Raw genomic sequence first — 21,017 nt, forward strand, 5'->3', positions numbered from 1 at the left:
ATGTCTCTCTTGCACGCTAAATCAACCTCTCTTTAAAAGCCTCCCACATATCAAATGTGGATTTATCTTCAAACAGCTGCTCCCAATCTACATTCCCCAGCTCCTGCCGAATGTTGGTATCGTTGGCCTTCCCCCAATTTAGCACTCTTCCTTTAGGACCACTCTCATCTTTGTCCATGAGTATTCTAAGACTTACGGAATTGTGATCACTATTCCCAAAGTAGTCCCCTACTGAAACTTCAACCACCTGGCCGGGCTCATTCCCCAACACCAGGTCCAGTCTGGCCCCTTCCCGAGTTGGACTATTTACATACTGCTCTGGAAAACCTTCCTGGATGCTCCTTACAAATTCTGCTCCATCTAGACCTCTAACACTAAGTGAATCCCAGTCAATGTTGGGAAAATTAAAATCTCCTATCACCACCACCCTGTTGCTCCTACATTTTTCCATAATCTGTTCACATATTTGTACCTCTGTCTCATGCTTGCTGTTGGGAGGCCTGCAGTACAGCCCCAACATTGTTACCGCACCCTTCCTATTTCTGAGTTCTGCCCATATTGCCTCACTGCTCGAGTCCTCCATAGTGCCCTCCTTCAGCACAGCTGTGATATCCTCTTTGACCAGTAATGCAACTCCTCCACCCCTTTTACCTCCCTCTCTATCCCGCCTGAAGCATCGATATCCTGGGATATTTAGTTGCCAATCGTGCCCTTCCCTCAACCAAGTCTCAGTAATAGCAATAACATCATACTCCCAGGTCCTAATCTAAGCCCTAAGTTCATCTGCCTCACCTACTACGCTTCTTGCATTAAAACAAATGCACCTCAGACCACCAGTCCCTCTGCGTTCATCATCTGCTCCCTGCCTACTCTTCCCCTTAGTCACGCTGACTTCATTATCTGGTTCCTTACAGGCTTTAGTTGCTACCTCCTTACTGTCCACTGACCTCCTCATTTGGTTCCCATCCCCCTGCCACATGAGTTTAAACCCTCCCCAACAGCGTTAGCAAAAGCACCCCCAAGGACACATAGGACAGAGATGAGGAGAAATGTTGTTACTCAGAAGGTTGTGAATCTTTGGAATTCTTTACCCCAGAGGGCTGTGGAAGCTCAGTCATTGAGTATGTTTAAAGCAGAGATTGACAGATTTCTAAATACAAATGATATAAGGGAATATGAGGGAAGTGTGGGGAAAAGGGCATTGAAGTGGATGATCAACCATGATCATATTGAATGGTGGGGCAGGCTCGATGGGCTGAATGGCCGACTCCTGCTCCTATGTTCCGATGTTCCTAACTCCACATGATCGGCGAGGCACAGCTTCAGGCCGACTAGTCGGGTGGTGTAAACAGATATCACTGCTTCTGATCTTCACCAGAACAGAGTGAGATGTAACATTGATCATCAAACAGACTGTGAGAGAATACAACAGAGTAAAAGACTGTGGAATAACAAATAGATTTGATTGGAATGTTGAATTTTGATTGGAATGGATAAAACAGCAGCTTAAATTGGGATTCTCATCATTATATTGATCTGGGACAGAAAAACGAAACAGATGGAAAGAAGGGAAGAAGGAAGAAAAGAAAGGATGGAACTGTTCAGTTTTTTTGAGTTTTTTCACCCACCCATCAAAGCTGGATTAAAAAGAAGATGCAAATAACAAAGAATTTCACCAAAAAGAGAGATTAAATGCTGCCGAAACCTTGGATCGAAGGATGCCCCAATAGATCACCTGTTTAACTGTCTCCTCACTGGGGGATTTCAATCAGTGAGTGATATTATTCTCTACCGTTTTTTTTTTGTTAAATGAACCCAGAACTGTCACTTGGAATTAATATCTGTGTTTCGACTCCTGAATAATAAAATTGTGAATTTCTCGATATTTTCTGGACACATTTCCAGCTGAAAGAACTAAAAACTCTTTTCTAATTAACTCAATACTATATACACACTCATCAAGCCTCCGATACTGACATCCTTGGTGCTGCTCTCTCCTCCCAAACCTCATCTCATGTGACTGTTACATCATCACTCTGACAGTGGGAGGGGTTGAAGCCACTGTTTTCAGCATTAACCCTTTACATCCTTGTAATACACTGTCTGTCCAAAAAATGGGTGGAGGGAACTTCTTTCATTTATTGAAACACCAACAGCTGCCAGTTGAAAATCAACTCAAACCCATCAGAGAGAGAGAGAGAGACTGTCAGAGAACTTCCTGCATCCAGTCCTGACCCTGTTACACTCCGCAACTGCTCACCCAGACCCCACTGAACACTGTTCCCGAGACACTTCAAATACTGTTTACAAAAGGCAGAAAACGTCAAAGTTAATCACAGCTGTATTGAATAGAACAAAGTTTAATATCTTCTCACCGTCTCTCGGTAACCACATGAGACACAGGTTTTCTTATTCGCTTCCTTTGATTTTTCTTGTTCCTGACTGACAAATATTCCAAACCTCGGCTCAACCCTCTCGCTTGCGTCATGTCCCAGTCACGGTTGAAAGCAACACATAACGACAGAAACACTCTGAAACAGACAACACGGTCACACTTTCCTTCAGTGAGATGAATGTCGAGCTTTTTTCCAGGTTGAATGCATCTGTGAACAAACTTCTATGAAAGAAGTTGCCTTTGAAATATCAGCACTGAATTTCTGTACAAGGAGGAACAGCCATTCCAAACTCAGATCCTTCACAATGGCTGTTTTCTCCTGTGACTGAAATTCATTATGTAATTTGAATTCGAAGTCAAAGTTCACAAGACATGGATAAAATTATTGATGAGGAAACTTCTAAAGCACACTGTAATAAGGCTCTGCTGGGAGTTGAACCCAGGATCTCCTGTTTACTAGACAGGTGCTGTAACCAACTAAGCTACAGAGCCAGATTGAAAGTGCTTGTGCAGTTGAAATCAGAGAAGGGCACTATTTATTCTCAAAAAAAAACAACAAATGCTGGAACCACTTCGCAGGTCTGGCAGCATCTGTGGAAAGAGAAGCAGAGTTAACGTTTTGGGTCAGTGACCCTTCTTCGGAACTTCCGAAGAAGGGTCATTGACCCGAAACGTTAACTCTGCTTCTCTTTCCACAGATGCTGCCAGACCTGCTGAGTGGTTCCAGCATTTATTGTTTTTATTTCAGATTTCCAGCATCCGCAGTATTTTGCTACTATTTATTCTCATCCCATTTCTCCACTGGTCACAGAATATTTTAACTTTTCCCACTTACTGATACAGTCAATCATATTCTCTATTTTTCCCAGAACTGAGAATGAATGTTTTGGAAGAAAATACATAATTCAATTTTTTCCAAAAGGTTACAGAACACAACATGTGAGTAATATTCCCCATTGCTTTCTCAGTGCTGATGGATTGTGAAGCGGGAGTCAGCCAGAAGTCCCACTGAGCCGCAGTGACTCTGAGCTGACAATGAAATGAGATAAAGTTCAATCTTTCACAGTGAGATGCTGCAGAGAGATAAGATTCCCGAATCAAAGTGAGACTTTCTCATACTGTTGTTGAATTTCATTGCAAACACTCCTTGTACTCTCTGCTAGTGAAGCCTAAGAAAATGGAGAAACAGAATGGCACTCAAACTCACAACCCTGAGATGAAAAGTCTCATGTTCGACTGACTGAACTATCACTTCTACTCGGTCTCTTATTGTTTGGATGCAATGTATGCTCCGATGCTGGGGCAGCTTTCAAATCCTGCCATGGATCCACATGTCAGAGTGAGTTACATGTTGTAGACTCAAGCAAAGGAAATCTGCTCACTTCCAAAACTATCAGCGAGTTGAAGCTGATTACGATCAACATCATCAGAGGTCAGAACTACCTGGTGAAAGAAAATACCCTGAAGAAGGATCCACAATTATTCAAACGCATCGGCAAAGTGAAAAACAAAAAATCGATGAGTTAATCCAAGACAAACAACAGAAACACAGAAGAATTCCATTCCATACCAGAACCCAGTCCTGTAGTTTTTGGATCCAGCTCTCAGTTACTGCTTCACCTTCATACACACACTTGGCAATCTGTACATTTAGTTCATTTCAATTTTGTCAACAGGCTCTTTGAATCCAGTTCTCTGGTCCTAAATAGGCTCCGTGTGAAAGTCAACTCCGCTTTTTGTAAGGCTGCAACCAATACATGACCTTCAACTAAAAACACAAATGAAGTAGAGGTCATGCAGGATTTGAAAACAGGACCTTTTACATGCTATCCAATCACACACCCAAAGTGAAAAACATACCCCCAGACCAACAAGCCATTTGCAAAAAGTACCATTTTTAGCTCTCTTTAGTACTGTGCCATTAAGTATATATTGCCTCTCCCTGTTCCTTCTGCTCAAGTGCATCACCTCACACAAGTCATATTAAATTCCATCTGCCACCTGTCTGCCCATTCTGCCTATCACTGTCCTGTTGCAGGCAGGTCATTTCATCCTCACTGTTTACCACTCTTCCAGGTTTGGTGATTTCGGTATATTTTGAGATTCTACTCCATATTCCAAGATCCTAATCATTTACATATCGCAGGAAAAGCAGTGGTTCTCGCAGTGACCATTGGAGAACACCCACTGTCGACTATCCTCCAGTATGACAAAGAACCTTTTACTACGACTCTTTATTTTCTGTCCTTAAGGCAATTTTCTATCCAATTGGACAGGGAGTCTCCTATTCCATGAACCTCAATTTTGTTCACCGCCCTTTTATGTGGTACCTTCTCATCCATTCTTAATCCATCCATCCATCCTGTCTTAAAATCCATCATCCTCCTGTTTGTTCATCAAAAAATGCAGTTAGTCAAGCATGAACTCCCATTTATTAATCCATGCTCACTCTCCTCAATTAAGTCAAATCTCTCCAAGTGACTGTTGCTTTTTTTCCCTAATTATTGTTCCTAAAACCTGACTCACCACTGCTGTTAATCTAACTGGCCTGTAGTTACCTGGATTGTCCTTACACCCTTTGTTGAAATAGGAAGTCACATTTGCCACTGTTCAATCCCCTGGCACCTCCACAGTGCTTGTTGGGAGGGTGTTCCTGGTTTTTGACCCTGCAACAGTGAAGGAATGGCGGTACAGTGCCAAGTCAAGATGGTGTGTGACTTGGAGGGGAACTTGAAGGTGGTGATGTTCCCATGCGTCTGCTGCCTTTATCCTTCTAGGTGGTAGTGTTTGTGGGTTGGAAGGTGCTGTTGAAGGAGGCTTGGTAAGTTGCTGCAGTACGTATTGTAAATGTTACACACTGTTGCCACTCTGCACTGGTGCTAGAGGGAATGAATGTTTAAGGTGGTGGATGGGGTGCCAATCAAGTGGGCTGCTTTGACCTGATGGTGTCAATCACTTGAGTGTTGTTGGAGCTGCACTCATCCAGGCATGAGTATTCCATCAAATTCCTGACTTGTGCCTTGTAGATGGTGGGCAGGCTTTGGTGAGTCAAGAGTTGAGTTAGTTGCCGCAGAGTTCCCAGCCTCTGGCCCGCTCTTGTAGTTGTAGCTGTAGTTGTAATTGTAATAGGCAACCGTCCGTCTCGGAAGGCGATGGGCTACACCCAGGGTGTACGTCACTTCTGTATTAAACATCATTTGTTGTGGCTGTGGAGGACGACTCGCGTGTGACAATCCCTTCCGCAGCTGGTACAGATGAATATCATTGGCCTGAGGTCGACTGATAATTTGTCCTTCCTCTGGGCTCTCTTTCCCTCCAAATGGTCATTTCTTTTGTCCTCTGCTTTTCCCATGGTCTTCCTGAATGCCTTTCTCCAGGAATTCCAGTCAGCAGGAAGGACTTCCCATGCATCGACTCCAATCCCAGTCAGCTTGAGATCTCTCTTGCAGATGTCCATGTATCACAGACGTGGGTGACCTGTTGGTCTCGTGCTGATAGCAAGCTCACCAAAGAGCGTGTCTTTGGAAAGGCGACCGTCATCCATTCAGCACACATGACCCAGTCAACAGAGTCACCGCTGACTCAAGAGGGCAAACATGCTGCAGATCCCTGCACGCTGGTGTACTTCCGCATTCGGCTCTCTGTCCTGCCAGGAGATGCCCAATATCCATCTGAGGCAGCGGAGGTGGAAGCTGTTCAGCTGCTTTTCTTGAATTGCATAAGTTGTTGATGCTTCTCTATTGTAAAGGAGGGTGCTGAGAACACAAGCCTGGTACACGCAGAGCTTTATATTTTCGATCAGTTTGCTGTCGGTTCATACTCGTCTTCTCAACTTTGACATGACAGCTGCAGCATTGGAAATCCTGGTGCTGATTTCAGTATCAAGGGACAGATTGCTGGTGATTGTTGATCCAAGGTATGTGAACTGTTGACAACCTCCAAAGTGAGGTTGTCGATGTTGATGGAAGGTGGAGTCTCTACGTTCTGACCCATAACTTTGATCTTCCTGATGCTGATCACCAGTCCAAATTCCTTGCAGGGCAGGGAGAAGCGATCTACAAGCTGCTGCAAGTGAACTTCATTATGGGATGTTAGCACAGCGTCATCAGCAAAGAGCAACTCACAGACTAGGAATTTACCCACTTTGGTCATGGCGCGCAGTCTTGCCAAGTTGAACAGCTTGTCGTCAGCTCTGGTATGCAGGTGTACACCCCCATCTGAGTCACTGAAACTGTAAAATAGCAGCATGGAGAAGAATATGCCAATTGTAAAGGATGTGAGCTTTGAGGAGGTTACAAGGAGGTTTCCAGGGGTCTTGGAGAGGCTAAGTGAATGGGAAAGAACATGACAGATGGAAAATAATGTGAATAAATGTGAAGTTATCCACTTTGGTAGAATAAACAGAAAGATAGAATATTTCTTAAATGGTGAGAGCTTAAGCACTGTTAATGTCCAAAGGGACCTGGGTGTCCTTGTTCATGAGACACTAAAAGCTCACATGCAGGTGCAGCGATCAATTAGGAAGGAAAATGGTATGTTGGCCTTCACACAAAGGGTCTTGAGAACAGGAGTAAAGATGTCTTGCTGCAATTGTACAGAGCCTTGGTGAGACCGCGCTGGAGCATTGTGTCCAGTTTTGGCTTCCTTATCTAAGGAAGGATATACTTGCCATAGAGGGAGTGCAGCAGAGGGTCACCAGATGAATCCCTTGGATAGTGGGATTGTCCAATGAAGAAACTGGGCCTGTATTCCTTAAAGTTTCGAAGAGTGAGAGGTGATCTCATTGAAACTTGCAATATTCTTACAGGGTGTGACAGTGTGGATGTAGACAGGATGTTTGCCCTGGTTGGTGAATCCAAAACCAGGAGACATAGTCTCATAATAAGGGATAGGCCATTTAAAACTGAGATGGGTGGAATTTCTTCATTCAGAGGGTGGTGAATCTTTGGAATTCTCTTCCCCAGGGGTCTGTGGAAGTTCAATCATTGAGCATGTTCAAGACAGAAATTGATAGAAATCTTGATACTCATGACTTCAAGGGATATGGGGATAGCATGGGAAAGCAGTGTTGAGGTAGATGATCAGCCATGATCATTGAATGACAGAGCAGGCTGGACGGGCTGAATGGACTCCTCCTATGTTCCGAAGAGAGTTGGCACCAGGACGCAACCTGCTTTATCCCACTGCTGATCGTGAAAGCGTCTGATGTTGCTCTATTGTAACTCACAGAACTGTGCATGTTTTCGTAGAAAGAAGCGATGAGGTCCAAGAGTTCAGGAGGGCAGCCTAGTTTCCATAGCAGTTTGAAGAGTCTTTCTTTGCTGACAAGATCCAAGGCCTTGGTGATGTCTATAAAGACAATGTAGAGTGGTCTGTACTGTTCACAGTACTTCTCCTGTAACTGCCGACGTGAGACAATCATGTCGACTGTCAATCTGCCAGCTCTGAAGCTGCACTGAGACTCAGGATAGATGTGTGATGTCAGGGTCTGCAATCCGGTCAGAGAAATGCGAGCAAAGACCTTCCCCACAATACTTAGCAAGCAGATGCCTCGGTAATTTCTGCAGTCACTGCGATTCCCCCTTATTTTTGTACAAGGTGACAATACTTGCATCACGTATGTTTTGAGGTGCAGATCTTTCCTTCCAACAGAGACACAGAAGTTAATGGAGATGCTGCAGCAGAGCTGCTTTTCCACTTTAGATGATTCCAGGTGGAATACCATCATTTCCCGGGGCTTTACCACTGGCAAGATGGTCAATGGCCTTGTTGAGCTCTATTATGGTGGGGTCACTGTCCAGCTCCTCCATGACAGGGAAGTCTGGAATGGCGCTGAGAGCTACTTCAATGACAATGTTCTCCGTTATGTAGAGTTCAAGGTAATGCTCCACTCACCTTTCCATCTGCTTGTTAGGTTCAGTGATGATCACCCCTGTCTTTGTCTTCAAAGGTGCTGATTTAGTTACTGCTGCTCTCATTGCTTTCTTAATTCCTTCATACATCCCTCTAGCATCCCCAGATTCAGCAGCAGATTGTATGCTGCCGCAGAGTTTTAACCAGTATTGATCGGTGCAGTGCCGAGCAGTTTTTTAAATTTTCCAAAATATACTTTATTCATAAAAAATCTGTAAAAAATACATGACCGAACAGTTTCAAACAGCACCAAGTCAAAAAATGCAAACAGCGCAAGGGAGATCAGTTTCCTTCAATACAATCATGAGTTGCCTCACAACCCTTCCATTTCATTTGTCATGCCATATCCATTTTTACATTTTACAGCAAATGAAAATTTTCCCAATACAGTTCGAGTGGTTTCCCATGGATCCAGCTCCTCAGTTCAGCTTGGTGGGGGGACCTTACACAGTTGTCTTTCCTCATTGAGCCTTTGCTGCGGCTGCCCCAAGCTTTAGTGCGTCCCTCAGCACGTAGTCCTGGACCTCGGAATGTGCCAGTCTGCAACATTCGGTCGTGGACAACTCTTTGCTCTGGAAGACCAGCAAGTTTCGGGCAGACCAAAGGACGTCTTTCACTGAATTGATAGTGTTCCAGCAGCAGTTGATGTTTGTCTCAGTGTGCGTCCCTGGGAACAGCCGTAGAGCACAGACTCCTGAGTTACCGAGCTGCTTGGGATGAACCTCGACAAAAACCACTGCATCGCTTCCACACCTGCTTTGCAAAGACAGATTTCAGAAGGAGGTGGGCCGAGCAGTCTGCAGAGACTTGTTTCTGGCAGCTCTGAGAGCATCTAGATGTTGTTAGCTGGGTACTGGTTTGTAGTTCATGAGGGCTCTCCTCTTAGTTGCAATAACTGACTCTATTTCAGTCCAATAAGCCTCACACCAGTCAGCATTCCTCCCATCTCTTTTCCCATACACAGTGAGTGCAGAGTTATAGATGGTGGTGTGCAGATGATTCCACTTTGACACTGCACTGAGGCCTTGAGCATTGTTGTTTGAAAGAGCCTGATCGAGGATGTTGAGGAACTCCTGGGTCCTTTCTGGATCAGTGGTTCGGCAAGTGTTGATCAGAGGACGACCTTTCTTCATGGATGGATGAAGCTTCCTTGTCTGAAGCCTGACCTTGTTACACACCAGGGAATGGTCAGTGTCACAGTCAGCGCTGTGATAGCTGTGCGTGATGAGGACACTGCTGAGGGTGATACGTCTGGTGATGATAAGGTCTAGCTGGTGCCAATGGCATGATCTCGGATGTCTCCAGGACACCTTGTAGCACAGCTATCCCTGGAAGTAGCTGTTCATCACACAGAATCCATGGGGACAGCATAGCTCCAGCAACCTCTGTCCATTTTTGTTGATCTTGCCAATCCCCTGGTGCCCTAAGCTCATTGGCCAAGCTATAGTCAGTATCGAAGTTTGCGTTGACGTCTCCTAGAAGGTACAATCCCTCAGTGCTGGGAATTCTACTGATGGCAGTGTCAAGTGTCACATAGAATTGATCCTTGACATCTGGGGTGGAGGTGAGTGTCGGCACATAGATGCACATGAGATTAACTGGGCCCGCGCTTGTTGACAACTGAAGAGTAAGAAGTCTCTCTGAGCCTACTGCGGGTGGTTCACTCATCGCAAGTAGCATGTTATTTACTGTGAAACCCACTCCATGCTCATGAGTTGCCTCTTGGGCTTTCCCCTGCCAGAAGAAGGTGTAGTGTTTCTCTTTGAGGGATCCACTTTGAACGAGTCTAGTTTCTTGCAGAACAGCAATGTCCACATTGAGTCTTGTGAGTTCTTTGTCCATCACAGCTGTCTTGTGTGTGTCATCAACCTGCAGAAGGTTGTCGGTAAGGCCAGGACACATGGTCCTTACATTCCAGCTTGTGATGCGAAGGACTGGTGTCTTCTTTGTTGAGTTTGTTTTTCTTGGTGCATAGATTATCGATCCGCCTGTTGAGAGATGACTCTCTAAGCTCCAAGCACCCATTGAAGCAAGCAGGTCGTGGCAGGATAGCAACTAACTGACTGGGGGCTGCCCAGCTTGGAGTACATGGTAGTTATCCAATGAGGTCTGATGTTGTCTCCCACTGTCGGAAGTAACCCCTGGTGCTCATACCCTACACCAATTGAATGAGAGCTTATAATCGGTAACTGTTTCTTCCCATGTTGCGTTAATGTTTAACCACAAAGTTGGAGTGTCCTCTCCTGGGCAAATAGTATGGAGACCCTGAGCATCAGGACCCCCTGCCAGCATTGCTGGTATTGTCCAAAGGAAAGGGAAAATCCAGTACTGTTTGGTACCAGCTCTGCTACAGGAGTTGCTGGAAAACTGCCTGATAAGTAACAGGTAACTGCCTCCAGGACTCCACTCCGGATTTACTGTCCAGGTTTACTCCCTAACCCTGCTTTTCTCTCAAGACACCCAAAGAGAAGTGAGACTTTTTGCCCATCGATGGGGCTCTGTTTCCTGGCATCAGGATGGAACCGCAAGCCAGTGGGCCTGCATGACATGCACAAGGATATCACACACTGCCCCATCCCTGTGACAGCTCAGAGAGAGACCCTGATGATAATGCACCCCACAGGAACATCACAAACAGCCCCCACCCTAAAACAGATCAGGGTCAGACACTGCACACATTACAACAACAGTGACATTACTATATTCGTCCCTCCATTCTGAAAAACAAGCATTCACCCTACTTTATGCTTTCTGTCCCTCAGCAAATTTTGTATCTACACTGCCACTGCCTCTTTAATCCCATCTGCTCCAATTTTGTTAGCAAGTCTATTTTATGGTACTTTTTCAAACACAATTTTGAAGTCCAGACACACACCATCAACCTCACCACCCTGGTCAACTCTCTGTGAAACTTCATCAAAGAAATTAATTCATTATTTCAGACACAATCTTCTGTTAACCAATCTGTGCTGGCTGTCATTTATTAGCCCATGTTCGACCAAGTGACAGTTAATTTTCTCCTGGATAATTGTCTCTAAAATTTTCCCCACCACCGTCTTTAGACGAACTGGTCTGTCGTTCCTGGGTTTATCTCCCTTTTTAAACAGGGCTGTAAAATTAGCAATCCTTGCAGACTTATCTTTCAGTTCTGGAAAGTCTATTGTGGACAATCTCTTTGGGCATGACTTTAACCAATTAAGGCAACAGGATAATTGATTAATAAGTCCTGAACATTTATTGAGAGGAAAATAGTACTTAATAATTGAAAGTAAAATTATATTTAACAAACTTGGACAATATAACTTTACAGCTCTAGCAGGAGTGTGGACTGGTCGAGCTTGGTCTCAGAGTGTCACGGTCCTCTTTGTCCAGCCTAGATCCCTCGTCAGGTGGAGAACTTGGTTGATGATCTGAGCCTTTACCCCTGAGATCTTCTAGTGTTCCTGCACACTGACACCTTACAAGATCCCTACTTTTAACCCCTGGATGGCCATCACACCACCATGTAAAATAATAATTGCTCCTATCTGTTGCTAGGTACATTTAATTAGTTCTTAATGATGTCTTCCACTAAGAGCCACCTGTCCTCAGAATCTCAGACATGAGTACAATGGAGTGGTTTCACACTGTCGCCCAATCTGATCTGAAACAAGTTTCCTATTCATTAAATCGAGAGTCCTGAAGGTCACGATGTACCATACCATGGGTTTTATCAGGGGTCCTAGAAAGGTCCATTGTTTGAATACATTTCGCTGAAACTGCCCTTTCCCACAAAGACACAGAAACTCACAGTAATTAGAATGAACTAACTTTAAATGAAAACGCATTCTCTCTAAAATGATTATTGATTCATTAATTATAACTCAATCATGGTTCATTACTTTTACAATCATCTGTTTCAGGATGGGTAGCTACTCATTAATTACACAGGATATAAACGTTGGTACTGAACACAAAATGGCTCCTTTGGTCATGTGTTAATTATAAAATAGCTTTCTTAACCTTGTTAGTTATTACAATGGATACGTTATAAAAACGGTCAAGTTAAACTGATATCAAACTACCCAAGCTTACCTCCATCCTCCAGTCCTCTGGCATCATTCCCATATTCAAGGAGGATTGAAAGATTGTGGTTCGAGTCTCCGCTATTTCCACCCTGACTTCCCTCAGCAACCCAGGATTCAGCCCATCCAGACCGGGTGACCTTTCTACTGTGAACACTGCCAACCTTGTAATTGTCTCCTCTTTATCTATTTTCATCCCCTCCAAATTCTCCACAATCTCCTCCTTTACTGTGACATTTGCAGCATCCACTTATTTTGTGATGACAGATTAAATGTACTTAATTAATACCTCAGCCACACCCTCTGCCTCCACAGGATCTCTAATTGACCCACCCTTTCATTGACTGTCCATCTGTTGGTCAAAGACTTCAGTGTTCCCAGTCATGTGACCTGCTAATCTTTTCTCATACACTCTCTTGCTGATCTCATTTCCTTTTTCAGCTCTCCTCTGCACTTTGTGCATTCTGCTTGTTTCTCTTCTGCATATGAATCCTCACATGATTTGCAAAAACTCACACGGCCACCGGGAGAACCTGCAAACTCCGCACAGGCAGTACCCAGTAACAAACCCGGGTCGCTGGAGCTGTAAGGTTGCGGTGCGAACCACTGCACCACTGTGCCACCCGAAAATCTGACTTTGGTGGGACGCGAACCCACAACCTTTCAATATCATTTTTCGCATCATTTAGAAGTCCAACACACTATCCATTGCGCCACAGAGCCACCTTTTTATTGCATGGATGTTACTTGCCACTTATCAGCCCAATCCCAATATGGTCCCGGTCTCTCCAAATGTGGACATGGACTGCTTTAGTATCTGAGGAGTTGCTAATGCGACTGAACATTTTGCAATCATCAGTGAACATCCCCACTTCTAACCTTATGATACAGGGAAGGTCACTGATGAAGCAGCTGAAGATGGTTGGGGCCTAGGACGTGACCCTGAGGAAATCTTGAGCAATGTTCTGGGACTGATATGATTGGCCACCAACAACCATCACCATATTCCTTTGCACGAGGTATGACTCCAACCAGTGGAGAGTTTCCCCCTGATTGACATTGACTTCAATTTTGCAAGGGCTCCTTGATGCCCTTGGCAAGAACAGTCAATGTTACCTCACCTCACCTCCTGAATTCAGCTCTTTTACCCATATTTTGGCCAAGGCCATAGAAAGTTCAGGAACTGAGTGGCTCTGGCGGAACCCAAACTGAGCATCGGTGAGCAGGTTATGACTGTGTAAGTGCTGCTTGATAGCACTGTCAACGACACCTTCCATCACTTTACTGATGATCAGGAGAAGGCTGATGGGGCAGTAATTGACAGGGTTGGATTGTCCTGCTTTTTGTATACAGGACATACCTGGGCAATTTTCCACATTGCCGGGTAGATGCCAGTGTTGTAGCTGTATTGGAACATCTTGGCTAGCGGCGCGGCTAGTTCTGGAGCACAAGTCTTCAGCACTACAGCTGGGATGTTGTCAATATCCAGTGCCTTCAACCATTTCTTGATATCATGTGGAGTGAATTGGATTAGCTGAAGATTCGCATCTGTGATGCTGGGGACATCAGGAGGAGGCCAAGATGGATCATCTACTTGATACTTCTGGCTGAAGATGGTTGTAAATGATTCAACCTTGTATTTTGCACTGATATACTGGTCTCCCCTATCATTAAGGATGGGGATATTTGTGGAGCCTTGACCTCCTGTGAATTGTTTAATTATCCACCACCATTCAGGACTGGATGTGGCAGGACTGCAGAGCTTTGATCTGATCTGTTGGTTGTGAGATCACTTAGCTCTGTCTATTGCATGCTGCTTCCACTGTTTGACATGCAAGTAATCCTGTGTTGTAGCTTCACCAGGTTGACACCTCATTTTTAGGTCTGCTTGGTGCTGTTCCTGACATGCCCTCCTGCACACTTCATTGAACCACTATTGCTCCCTTGGCTTGATGATAATGATAGAGTGAGGGATATGCCAGGCCATGAGGTAACATATTGTGTTTAAATACAATTCTGCTGCTGCTGATGGCCCACAGTGCCTCATGGATGCCCAGTTTTGAGCTGCCAGATTCCTTTGCGCTAGGTATGACTCCAACAAGTGGAGAGTTTCCCCCTGATTGACATTGACTTCAATTTTGCAAGGGCTCCTTGATGCCCTTGGCAAGAGCAGTCACTGTTACCTCATCTCACCTCCTGAATTCAGCTCTTTTGCCCATATTTGGGCCAAGGCCATAATGAGGTCACGAACTGAGTGGCCCTGGCGGAACCCAAACTGAGCATCGGTGAGCAGGTCCTCAGAAATAATTGGAAAAAAGTTCCTAAGGAATTCTAAGTGTCTGGTGCTTGATAGCACTGTTGATGAGATCTTCCATCACTTTGCTGATGATTGGTAGCAGACTGATGGGGCGGCAATTGGTCAGATTGGATTTGTCCTGATTTTTTTTACGGAAAGGGCACACCTGGGCAATTTTCCACATTGTCCAGTAGATGCCTGTGTTGTAGCTCTACTGGAACAGCTTGGCTGAGGGCGCAGCTAGTTCTGGAGCACAAATCTTCGGTACTGGAACCGGGATGTTGTTAGGGCCCATAGTCTTTGCTGTATCGAGTGACTTCAGCTGTTTCTTACTATCATGTGGAGTGAATCGAATTGGCTGAAGACTGGAAACTGTGATGCTGGGGACCTCAGGAGGCTGAGATGAATCATCCACTGAGCAATTTCTGACAGAAGATTGTTAGAAATGCTTCAGCTTTGGTTCCAGCATCATTGAGGATGGGGATGTTTTTGGAGCCTCCTCATCTCATCTGTCCACCTCCATTCATGACTGGATGTGGTAGGACTAAGGACCTGTGATCTGATCGTGAGGGAGAAATCTATGCGTGGAGTGGTGGGATCTATGGAGAGTGACCTGAAGAGGGTGTCCGAGCCTGGAGTGGTGGGATCTATGGAGAGTGATCCTGACGAGTGTGTGTAAACCTGGAATGGAAGCTTTCTGTGGAGGTACAGGAGTAGGCCATTCAGACCCAGTATTTTATAAAGGTTTATCATAACTTATTTACTTTTACTCTATGCCTCTATTAATAAAGCCAAGTGTCCTGTTTGCTCTTTGAAGCCTTTTCAAACCTTCTAAGATTGGTGTACATTGTCACTTTGTTCCTGCATCCACTTTAGAATAGTACCATTTCATTTATATGGCCTCTCCTTATTCTTCCTCCCAAATTGTATCTCTTCACAATTCTCTGTGTAAATTTTATCTGCCATGTGAAAGCCCATTTTACCAGTTTTTTGAAGTTCCCCTGAAGTGTGTTATTATCACTGGCACAGGATGAAATTCCCGAGCATTCTTTGATGCTATCTCCATGGAAAGAGCAATCTTACACGTTAGCTCAAATGTAGGATTTTGTGTGTTTAGTATCTTTTCTCATCCACCAATATAAGCACAAATCTGTCTCATAATGCACGGTCTAAGAATGTGCCAAAGTTGCAATGTAGTGATAAATTCTTCAGTTCCACAATGTACTCACCAACTATTTCACTACTTTTCTGCTTTCTGGTTCCAAATTTCTAGCTTGCCGTGATCTCTAGTGGCTTAGGGTTAAAATGTTCCTCCAACTTGGTGATGATTGTTTTGAATTCACATCTTTTGCCTTGATGGGAGCAGGAAGATTTGTTAGCATGTCATACACTTCCAGGCTAATTTCCATTCGCAAAATTCTTTCTTGCCCTCAAGAATTGCCTTATTCTGAGTCTTGACCTCTTTATTTTCATCTTCACATTCCAATATGTTATTAGCTCTGAAAAACATGTCCATTCTTTCAATATATCAACTAAATCGTTCTCGAGCCCTTTCATATGTTCCTAGCCTTCCGATGTATCCCATAGGTTCAGCCATATTGTCCCAAATAATCACTTTGAATGTGATGCACACTAATACCCTGCAACATCTCATTCAACTGAGGAGACAGTGTGTGGCCCAGGCTTCACACAATCCACCCAAATTCTCCACCATCCGAACAGGTAGGTCACCAGGAGCTGGCTGATCTTGTTCACTTCAGTCCCTGCTGCTGTTTGCTGCCTATATTTACAAACTTTTATCTCATCCTCATCACCATTTTCTCAAAGATATTCAGGGGGCATCAGCAGAGAAAATATACACCAAGCGTGGCAAGTGCAAGGAATTGTTTATTTACATCATTAGATCATGAATATAATATACAAATACATTACCTGTGTGAGTCACATCTCGATCACTGATACTTTTACACCAGATGTGTCTGAATAAATGGAACCTCATCACAATATACACTGTCACCTTTCAATGTTTAGTGGAAAGGTTTGATGGCTTGATATGTGTGGTTTCCACATTAATGTGTTTGTACAAAGTTCGGAGCAAGCCGGAGATATGAATAATTTATTGGGAAATCTTTAAGCACATCTCCATGTCTCTCACTCACAAAGATCTGCAAACACATGGATTCAGAAAGAACCTGAGTGCAAAATCAACAGAAAAAAACACAGCCAGAGAGACTTGCAATAACCTATAGCTCACAAAATCACAAGCTTTTGTTTGTAGCAGTCAGTGTATTTTACCTTCTGGAGTGAGCAGCTGATAAAGTTAGTCTGAAGAAGTGTCAAGGAAGGAGAGAAGACCACAACACAGCTTGTTTTGCAGCAAATCTTTAAAAGACTGTGAGAAGTTCACTGTGTCAATTCATCTCATCTCCTGTCTTTGAAGAAAGCCTGCTAAAATTAATTCTCAACACTGCCTCTAAAAAACTGTTCTAAAAGACCCTAGTGGCCTGTCTACGTATACTCGGAAATTCGACTTTACGCCAGTTTTGGAACAACATATCTCATCTGCTGTTTTGTTCAGAAATGAGCAAGTAATCAGTCCAAGTGTTTTTTTTTGTCTTTAACAGAGCTCTGAATTGTAAAAAATAATCCCTTTTATTTTTTTCAGTTAACCAGTGTATGTGTGTGTCCGTGTGTGAGGCTGAGGTAAGAAAGGGACTTGAAAAGTCGGTTAAGATAAAAAGGGAACTTTTAAAATTTCCACCTGAGTATTTATACTTTAATTCATGACTAGTTAAATCTTGTTCGATAAGAAACTGATAATTTTGTTGTTCATTAAAGAAACCTGGTCAGTGTCTTCTATTCTGTGAAAAATAGAGTACATGATTGACTCCATCAGTAAGTGGGAAAAGTTAAAATTTTTGTTGTGACCTGTGGAAAAGTGGTATAAGAATAAATAGTAACCACCTCTGATTTCAATTGTAGTACCATTTGTAAACTGGCTCTGTAGCTTAGCTGGTTAAAGCACCTATCTAATAAACAGGCGATTGTGGGTTCAACTTCCAGCCGTGCCTTATTTCACATTAGTGATGGGCTTTATCTGTTTCTATATCAACATTTACATCATTATCATGTGAACTTTAACTTAGAATTCAAATTTCATGATGAGTTTCAGTCACAGGAAAAAACAGCCTTTGTGAAGGATGTGAGTTTGGAATGGCTGCTCCTCCTTGGACAGAAATTCAGTGCTGATAGTCCAAAGGCAACTTCTTTGATAGAAATTTGTTCACAGTTGCATTCAACCTGGAAAACAGCTCGACATTAATCTCACTGAAGGAAAGTGTGACCATGTTGTATGTTTCAAAGTGTTTGTGTCATTGTGTGTTGCTTGTAACTGAGACTGGGACATGACATAAGCAGGAGGATTGATCCAAGGTTTGGAATATTAGTCAATCAGGAACAAGAAAAATCAAAGGAACCAAATAAGAAAACCTATGTCTCGTGGTTACCGAGAGACAGTGAGAAGATATTAAATCTTGTTCTACTCAATACAGCTGTGATTAACTTTGACCTTTTCTGCCTTTTATCAACAGTATTTGAAGGGTCTCGGTAACAATGTTCAGTGTTGATGAGAGTGGGGTCTCGGTGAGCAGCTGCTGAGTGTGACAGGGTCAGGACTGGATGCAGGAAGTTCTCTGACAGTCTCTCTCTCTCTCTCTGATGGGATTGAGTTGATTTTTAACTGGCGGCTGTTGATGTTTCAATAAGTGAAGGAAGTTCCCTCCAACCATTTTATTTTGACTTTCAGTGTAATATAAGGATGGAAAGGGTTAATGCTGAAGACACAGTGGTGCAGTGGTTAACACCGCAGCCTCACAGCTCCATGAACCCGGGTTTGACTCTGGGTACTGCCTGTGTGGAGTTTGCAAGTTCTCCCTGTGACCGTGTGGGTTTTTGCCGGGTGCTCTGGTTTCCTTCCACAGCCCAAGACTTGCAGGTTGATAGATAAATAGGTCATTGTAAATTGCCCCCAGTGTAGGTAGGTGGTAGGGAATATGGGATTATTGCAGGGTTAGTATAAATGGGTGGTTGGTGGTCGGTACAGACTTGGTGGGCCGAAGGGCCTGTTTCAGTGCTGTATCTCTGAATAAAAAATAAAATAAAAAGTGGGAACAACCCCTCCCACTGTCAGAGTGATGATGTCACATGACATGAGGTTTGGGAGAAGAGAGAGCAGCACCAAGGATGCTAGTTTAGGAGGCTTGATGAGTGCGTATCTAGTATTGTGTAAATTAGAAAAGAGTTCTTAGTCCTTTCAGCAGGAAGTGTGTCCAGAAAATATCGAGAAACTCACAATTTTATTATTCAGGAGTTGGAACACAGATATTAAACCCAAGTGACAGTATTGGGTTCATTTAACAAAAGAAGAGAATAATATTACTCACTGATTGAAATCCCCCAGTGAGGAGACAGTTAAACAGGTGATCTGTTGGGCCATCCTTCGATCCAAGGTTTTGACAGCATTTAATCTCCCTTTTTGATGAAATTCTGTTATTTGCAACTTTTTTATCCAGCTTTGACGGTCGAGTGAAAAAACTGAAAAAGTGAACAATTCCATCCTTTGTTTTCTTCCTTCTTTCAATCAGTTTCTCTTTTCTGTCCCAGATCAATATAATGATGAGAATCCCAATTTAATCTGCTGTTTCTGCTGTTTTATCCATTCCAATCAAAATTCAACATTCCAATCAAATCGATTTGTTATTCCACAGTGTCTCTCCATGTGTTTTATTCTGTTGTATTCTCTCACAGTCTGTTTTATGAACAACATTACATCTCACTCTCTGTTCTGGTGAAGATCAGAAGCAGTGATATCCGTTTGCACCACCCACCAAGTCGGCCTGAGGCTGTGCCTCACCGATCATGTGAAGTTAGGAACATAGAAACATAGCTCATCGCCAGAACTTTCAAATAAGCACCAAGATGCAGCCTGGCTGGTGGTGAGAAGGGCCCTCCCTGTCAGATCTTTCCTGCATGCCCAGAATCTCACAGCCTCCACACGCTGCCCTTGAGGTGGCTGTGGCGGGGAAGGGACAGTTGCCCACCTCCTTCTGGAATGTGCCTTTGCAAAACACGTGTGTTTAGTTTAGATAGTTTAGAGATGCAGCACTGAAACAGGCCCTTCGGCCCACCGAGTCTGTGCCGACCATCAATCACCCATTTTTACTAATCCGACACTAATTCCATATTCCTACCACATCCCCACCTGTCCCTATATTTCCCGACCACCTACCTATACCAGGGGCAATTGCTGATGGCCAATTTACCTATCAACCTGCAAGTCTTTGGCATGTGGGAGGAAACCCACGCAGACACAGGGAGAACTTGCAAACTCCACACAGGCAGTACCCAGAATTGAACCCGGGTCGCTGGAGCTGTGAGGCTGCGGTGCCAACTACTGCGCCACTGTGCCGCCCAAGAGTGTGGAAAGAGATGCAGTGGTTTTTGTCGAGGTTCATCTCAAGCAGCTCTGGAACACAGGAGTCTGTGTTCGACGGGCTGTTCCCAGGGACACACACCGAGATAGACATTAACTGCTGCTGAATGACCATCAATTCAGTGAAAGACGCTCTTTGGTCTGCTCGAAACTTGCTCGTCTTCCAGTGGAAAGAGTTGTCCACGACCGAGTGTTGCAGACTGGCACATTCCGAGGTCCAGGACTACATGCTGTGGGGCGCACTAAAGCTTGGGGCAGCCGCTGCAAAGTCTCAATGGGGAAAGACCACTGTGTAAGGTCCTCCCACCAAAATGAACTGAGAGGCTGGATCCATGGGAAACCCCTCGGGCTGTATACACCAAATATGGGTTTGCTGTAAAATGTACATGGTATGGAAAATGGAATGGAAGGGTTGTCAAAGTCGAGGAAGGAGAGTTACTCCATCTACATCAACAAAGTGATGAAGCAGGTTCACCCCAACACCACCATCTCCTCCAGGGCCATGAGCATCATGAATTCGTTGGTGAACGATATTTTGAATTTATGGCTTTTACTGTTAAATATTTTTCCGGCGGATTGTGATTCCATTTTTGAATCGTTTTTCTATCCGGTGGTAAGTTTCTGGGAAATGCAGTTTCACTACCCAGCAGAATATTTGTCTCCCGATTCACTGTTTGTGATTTAAACTGAACACTGCTCCCTGATCCTTTGTCGTTTTCTGGTCTGACCCGTTCATGTTCCGCCTCTTCCCAGACTGTGGTCAGTAAGAGCTGATTTAAAGGGAATGGCTCAGTCTTCAGTCACTCATTTCTCTTTTTCCAGTTTGTTTACTTATTGGGGAATATTAATTCATTAACC

General features: G+C 44.0%; 1 non-coding gene across 1 annotated transcript; it reads right to left on the reverse strand.

The window, feature by feature from the left end:
- Positions 1-2,813: 2,813 nt before the first annotated feature.
- Positions 2,814-2,887, reverse strand: trnat-agu (transfer RNA threonine (anticodon AGU)). Its single transcript has one exon. It is a non-coding gene; the product is annotated as a tRNA-Thr (tRNA).
- Positions 2,888-21,017: the final 18,130 nt, after the last annotated feature.

Source organism: Heterodontus francisci, unplaced genomic scaffold (assembly GCF_036365525.1).
Source record: "Heterodontus francisci isolate sHetFra1 unplaced genomic scaffold, sHetFra1.hap1 HAP1_SCAFFOLD_43, whole genome shotgun sequence".
NCBI lineage: Eukaryota > Metazoa > Chordata > Chondrichthyes > Heterodontiformes > Heterodontidae > Heterodontus > Heterodontus francisci.